Source organism: Benincasa hispida, chromosome 3 (assembly GCF_027475165.1).
Source record: "Benincasa hispida cultivar pf3 chromosome 3, pf3_genome.v1.1, whole genome shotgun sequence".
Taxonomy (NCBI): Eukaryota; Viridiplantae; Streptophyta; class Magnoliopsida; order Cucurbitales; family Cucurbitaceae; genus Benincasa; species Benincasa hispida.
Window position 1 is genome coordinate 7,604,049 of NC_143480.1, and position 7,355 is coordinate 7,611,403.

The following is a 7,355-nucleotide window of genomic DNA, read 5'->3' on the forward strand; positions in this document are numbered from 1 at the left end:
TTAAAACATTAATATATTTTGTAATCAATGCATCTCTTTATTTTCCTTCGACACCATCTTCATTATCTTTTGCTTTATCATCCTTTACTTTCATTGCAACAAACTAAGTAAGATTACAAGCGCTATCACATACTCAATCATGTGGTATAGAGATATAATGAATGTAGCAAACCACTGAGAGGTGTGCTTTGCACGAGTATAGTGAGTTAATCCTCTTTGCTTAGTGTGAGGTTGTAGCAACGCTTGTCTATGAGCGGTTGCAATGCTTGTCTATAAGCTGATCAACGGCGACTAACTGTCCGAGAGAGTAAGTAGTGGAACTCACTAAGCAAAGTAAGCAGTGTTCCTAGATATAGGAATAATCTTGTGTTCAACACAACCATGCGTTATAGAGATATAAGCATGCGGTTGGCCACCGAGAGGTGTGCGATGCGTTAGTGTGGTGAGTTGGGATTACCCTTGCGATCAAGCTTAATGATGCGGTGAATTTAGCCCCCCACCATTTTATCTATTTTTCCGTGCATCTTATTACGCGTTAACAATTACTGCGTCTCTACCAATTCTCATAGTCCTACTTCCATTGCTCAATATGTTTAGTTAGGAGTAGGAGTAATGCATAGTCTTTTAACTTCATTATTCTTTTTTTCATCGCCACAAACACATTACTTAGCAACATTTAGTTACAAGACCGTGAGTTCGACCTCAAATCACCCCGACAAACTTGCGATCTCGTTATACTTGGCGAGAGAGCAAGAAAACTTGTGGCAGAAATGCATGGTCATTGCCTATATTCTTAAATGCATATTGCATATTTCTTAGTCCAACGCATGACCATCGAAGCATGAAGATCAGCCCATAGCATAAGAACATGCATATTTACTCTCCATTTTCCACGCATAAGTCCCCTTTGTAGCTCAATGGATTCAAGTTGAGAGTCAGTTCTTGATGTTGATTTGAAATGTTCAAATTGACAAGAGGTAATTCGATTATATATGATATGATCGGTGTGATGTTTGAGATACATCAAGTAGAGGATTAATGTAAATGAGATTTACATTAAGTACCGTGAAATAGAAAAAGAGCTATGGTTTATATGTTTTATGAGGTGAAATATTAAAACTATACGTTATAAATATACTATGGTAAGTTGGTTATCATATATATTTATAATAATATTAATTATTAGATAATTGATAACTTGTAGAAATACAAGTTATTTATACTATTTTATTTAGATATTGCGGCCAAAAGAAAGGAAAGTTGCGTCAATTGTATAGAAATTAGCTAAGAAATGTGAAAATTATAAATTGACGTCAATACACCCACTGACACCATTGCGATGGTAGAAAAGAATATTTCAAGTCTGTTTTGCAGGAAATCAAGTCACCGTATGCGCTCAAGGCTCAAGATAAACTGAACAACGCATCTATGTCGCATTGCGCCCATCATTCAGGAATGAATAGACGATCAATGCAATGATGGCATATGCGACAATTGATCAAGAGGTAAGCGATCAACGCAATCTCAACCGCATGCGGTAATAAAAAATAACACCGCATGCGGGCAAACGATCGAAGATGTAAGAAACAACGCAATTGCGGAGGATTCTGACGCGTGTACAGCTGACCGTTGTTCATTTCTGACGGGATTGAATGCGTAATAGAAGGAATATTCACTCCACCTTTTCCGGAACTGCCTTAACAAGAAAGTGGGGACCACAAGGCAAAAAGTCAAAGCTGAGCCTATAAATAGCTCCGACCATTATATGCTTGAATATAGAGAAAAATGTATATACTGATCTGAGGGAGAGACTAGTTGAGCGACTAATCAGAGTAGATCCGGGAAGAATTAAGAGATAAGGCCAAGAGGTGAGTCTCCGGGCAAGAATCATTCTGATCCCCGACGTTGAAGCTCTATACGAAGGTCACCTCTACCAGACGAGCATGCTTGAGAGGGAAGCTTTTCTCTTCATTCATTCCACACGTCGACAAGCAAAACCACTGTCCAGACTTGTGTTAAGATGTTGACACTTTTCTTTATTTGTTTCTATCTTTTTATCATCACTTGTATTCATCTTCTTAGTCTATCATTCACACCATGTATCAAACGCTTAATCTTAATATTGAATGTTATGATCATTTCCATTATCATTTCTCTGTTTATTTTTGTTCATCCATAATTCACTTTCTCCACGACGTTTTCTTAATCCCTTGGATAATTAGCATGAATTAAGCAAGTAATTAATTGGGTTAAGGAAATAATTATGTTTAGTCAAAGCATGCTAGACAACATCTAATGAAGATGCCATTCCGCCTATCGAGAGAGGGTTGGAAGAATGCGTTAACTAAAGCGAGAAGTACTTCTAGAGATGGAAGCAACCTTGCGTTCGCCACGTTCATCCCTGTTTCACCATAGAGATATGGGAACGCAGCCAATCACCGAGAGTTGTATGCCAAGGGAAAGCGGAACCTTAGTTATATCTTTAACGCAATTAACAAACTTGCGATGTTTGTACGAATTATTCTTTCCCCTTTCTGATTCATCCATAAAGGCTTGCCATCGCATACCACGATCCTTTGTATAAACTTCACAGTCAGTCTTGAACTCAGTATCATGTATATCATGTATCTTGTATCTTGCATCACATTAGCTTAGGTTTATTTTCATCGCACTTTATTTTATTAACGCAACTTTAGTTTATCTGCATAATTTTACTTTACCGCAATTTACTTTTCTATACAAACACACAATCTTTATTAATTGTAAAAACCCATCAGATATATCACCAATGTAACACATTAACGACAATAATCCTTGTGTTTGACCTCGGATTACTCTGAGAAACTTGCGTTGGAATTATACTTGGTTTCAGCGCAAGGAAACTTGTGACAACACATAGCATACTACAAGCATTTCATTAATAACGCATACATCTAGAAGTAGTATCGCATAAAGTGTAAATAAGCATAGCATAACATCCACACTCCATCTCCATCAATTCATGAGTCTACAAGTTTATAGCAACATGAGCTTGTATGATTCACATTTATCATTGTCCATATCCATATATGCTTAGAACATCAATTTTACCTTTGTACAAGTTTATGGCACCATTGCCGGGGATTGGTAACGATTAGTGTTGAATACGTTTGTGATATTTTGCAGGACAAATTTCTTTGTACTAGCTATTTAATGCGGAGAGTAGTCTAACGGTTTATGAGTACTAGAGTGATCCAAAAAGTCTAAGTGAAGAAGAAATATGGAAGATAATAATGAGGTACCCACAGGGAATCAAAAGGTGAACCGGCTGGTGCAAGATCCAGTTTTTCTTGCTGTTGACGGCAACATCCCTATGAGGAACTATGCGGCGCCGGATTTTTATAACTTCTCGCCAGAAATTTACAGACCTACGGTTGAGGAGAATTCAAGTTTTGAGATGAGACCAATTATGCCGCAAATGATCCAAAATGCGAGACAATTTGGAGGATTACAAGGAGAAGACCCACATGCTCATTTGACGAGCTTTGTAAAGATGTGCAGCGCATTCTTTATGCTTGGTGTGACTCAAGAAGGACTTAGATTATATCTTTTCCCGTATACACTACGGGATGAAGCAAAGAGGTGGACTCAGTCATTAGAGCCAGATGAGATTAACGCATGGGATTAGTTGGTTGAAAGGTTAATGAATAGATTCTTCCTTTCATCCGTCAATGCAAGGAGATGGAGGGATGTGTTGAACTTTGAACAGAAGGGTTACGAAACTTTGAGCACCACGTGAGTGCGTTTCAGACAATTAGTGAAGAGCTATCCGTATATCGAGATTCCCGATTGCATTATGATGGACACTTCTTACAATGGCTTAGATTAACCAATGCAAGTAGTTGTTGATGCCTCCGCAGTAGGAGGATTAATGGATAGATCGTATACAGAAGCAAAGAGCATCTTAGATCGCATTTCGCGAAGTTCAGATGAATGGTTAGATACCGGGTTTGAGGAAAGTGGTTTGGAGCAAGAAAGAGCAGAAGACGTCGTTGTACCAACTGATACAATGAGCACACTGGTGGACCAGATGACCACAATGACCTCGCTCCTTCAGATTATGACTAATCAACAAAGACATCTCTCTCAAGGTTTAGCGCAAGTCAATGCGTTGACACACGTGGCCGTAATGAATTGCGTTCACTATGGAGAGGGATATTCAGTGGAAGTCTGCCCGTGGAATCAACAATCCTTATACTCTATCTACAATGAACCGTTCGGAAACAACTACAACCCTTGTTGGCGGAATCACCCAACTTTAAGTTGGGATGGGAATCACAACCAGGGGAGCCACAGTATTCATCAGAACAATTATCAGGGTAATCGAGGCAACCCTCCGGTCGTCATTAATCTGGACTACAGCCCAGGTAATTTTCAAAGTGTACAGCACTATGACCAACAATTCTTATCTGACACCTCTTGCAGTACCTCGTCTTTGGAAATGTTATTGAAACATTATATCGAAAAAAGTGAGGCAATTAGACAATCACAAGTTTCCTCCCTTAAAGAGTTGGAGGAGCAAGTTGAATAGCTTGCGATTGAACTAAAGAATAAAGCGCATGGTACGCTGCCTAGTAGTTCGGGTGCATCGGGGCCTCGTGGTAAAGAGCAATGTCAAGCAGTGACATTGAAAAGTGGTAAAAAAACAGCCCCTGTGCCACCAATACCAGGTTCAATAACAAGACCAGTAGATTGAACCATCAACGATGACCAATCAACCATTGATGGTAGAATCACCAGTTCAGAAGTAAGTACATCTATAAGAAATGAATCTTAGCAAGACTTGAATCTAAAATCAACGCAACCTCTACTTACTAAAACACAGCAAGCATAGGACCTCAATGAACAGCCAACTAAACAAGAAGTACGGCGGGATCCTCCACCTTTCCCATCCAGGCTGAAGAAGAAAGATGATAGTAAGCAATTTCAGAGGTTTCTGGATGTCCTCCAACAACTACACATCAACATTCCCTTAATAGAAGCTTTGGAACAGATGCCGAGCTATATGAAATTTCTCAAGATATACTTGTTAACAAAAGAAAGATCGGGGAAAATGAAACAGTTACGTTAACATATGAATGCAGTGCATTGTTTCAGAACAACATCCCCACCAAAATGAAAGATCTTGGGAGTTTTGCCCTACTCAATAAGGTCGAAAATGCACTGTGTGATTTAGGGTCGATTATAAACTTAATGCCCCTATTTATCTTTAAGAAGCTAAATATCGGCAACGCAAGACCAACCATAATTACATTGTTATTGGCCGATAGATCGATAACACATCCCGAGGGAAAGATAGAGGATGTACTCGTACAAGTAGATAAGTTCATCTTCCTTGCTGACTTTATCATATTAGATTATGAAGCTAACAGAAAGGTGCCTATCATCTTGGGTCACCCATTTCTTGCAACAGGCCGAGCACTGATCGATGTACAGAAAGAAGAACTCACCATCAGGGTTGACGATCGGCAAGTGAAGTTCAACATTCTTAATGCGTTGAAATACCCAAGTGATATGGAGAATTGTCAATATGTTTTGAAATTGCAAGAAGAACCTTGCACGAACCCCTATAAGAGTTGGAGGAAGAAGATTTTGGAATCGAGCAATGTGGGAGGAGGATTGTGCCGAAATTCAAGTTCAATCAAATTTTGAAACACTCAAGTTGTCTGAACGAACATTGCAACGCACTAAGTCATCTTTGGAAGAATCACCTGTGTTAGAGTTGAAGCCGTTGCCTGTGCCCCTCAAATATGCTTACCAAGGAGGTAATAACACGCTACTGGTTATTATATCTGCCTCAATGAGTAAAGAGAAAGAGGATACACTCATTCAGATCCTGAAAAACAACGCAAAGGCTTTAGGATGGACCTTGACAGACATTCGAGGAATCGATCCCTCATATTACATGCATTGATTCATCTGAAGAAGGAAGAACGGGATTGATAGAAAAGCAACGTCGCTGGAACCTTGCCATGAGGGAGGTTGTGAAGAAGGAAATAGTGAAGTGGCTAGATGTTGGCGTCATTTACTCTATATCAGATAGCAGTTGGGTGAGCTCAGTGCAATGCGTTCCGAAGAAAGGGGGAATGACAGTCGTCACCAATGAAAAGAATGAATTAATTCCCACAAGGACAACTACGGGGTGGAGAATCTGTATGGATTATCGAATAAATTTGGCCACTAAAAAGGACCACTTTCCACTCTCGTTTATTGATCAGATGTTATACTGACATGCTGGGAATGAATTCTTCTATTTTCTTGATGGCTACTCAGGGTACAACCAAATTGCAATTGCGCCGAAGGATCAAGATAAGACAACCTTCACGTGCCAATTGGCACGTTTGCATTCCGTTGCATGCCGTTTGGACTCTGCAATGCGCTAGGTACTTTCCAACGATGTATGATGGCGATATTTTTAGATTACTTGGAGGAGTAAGCTGAGGTATTTATGGATGATTTTTTAGTCTTCGGCAATAATTATGACTCCTGTTTATCTAACCTTGAGAAAGTGTTGAAGAGATGTGTGAAAACTAATCTTGTTTTGAACTGGGAGAAATGTCATTTTATGGTTGAAGAAGGAATTGTGCTAGGTCACAAAATATCGAAGGTAGGATTGGAAGTTGATAAGGCCAAAATCGACGCAATTTCCAAGCTACCACCACCAGTGAACGTGAAAACACTTAGGAGCTTTTGGGACATGCGGGGTTTTATCGAAGATTTATTCGCAACTTCTCCCAGATCGCAAGGCCCCTAAGTGCGATCCTTGAAGCTGACCGTGAGTATGATTTTGATGATGTATGCACTGAAGCATTCCAAACATTGAAAAATGCACTTATCACCGCACCCATTCTGATTGTGCCAGATTGGATGCAGCCATTTGCGTTGATGTGTGATGCTAGCGGTTTTGTAGTGGACGCAGTTTTGAGTCAGTGTAAGAACAAGGTATTGCAACCTATCTATTGTGCGAGCAAAACGTTGAATGATGCGCAGGAGAATTATAAAACCACAGGAAAAGAAAATGCTCGTAGTGGTATTTGCACTGGAGTAATTCCGACAGTACTTAATTGGGACAAACGTTGTGGTGTATACTGATCATTCTGCGATCAAATATCTGATGACAAAGAAGGATGCGAAACCGAGGCTGATATGGTGGGTGTTGCTCCTACAAGAGTTTGACCTAGAAATTAAAGATAGGAAGGGTACCGAGAACCAAGTCGCTGATCATTTGTCAAAATTGGAAAATTGCGAGGTTCAGGAGAAAGAAAAAGACATTTAAGAAAGATTCCCTGATGAGATGCTGATGTCGGTAGGCATTA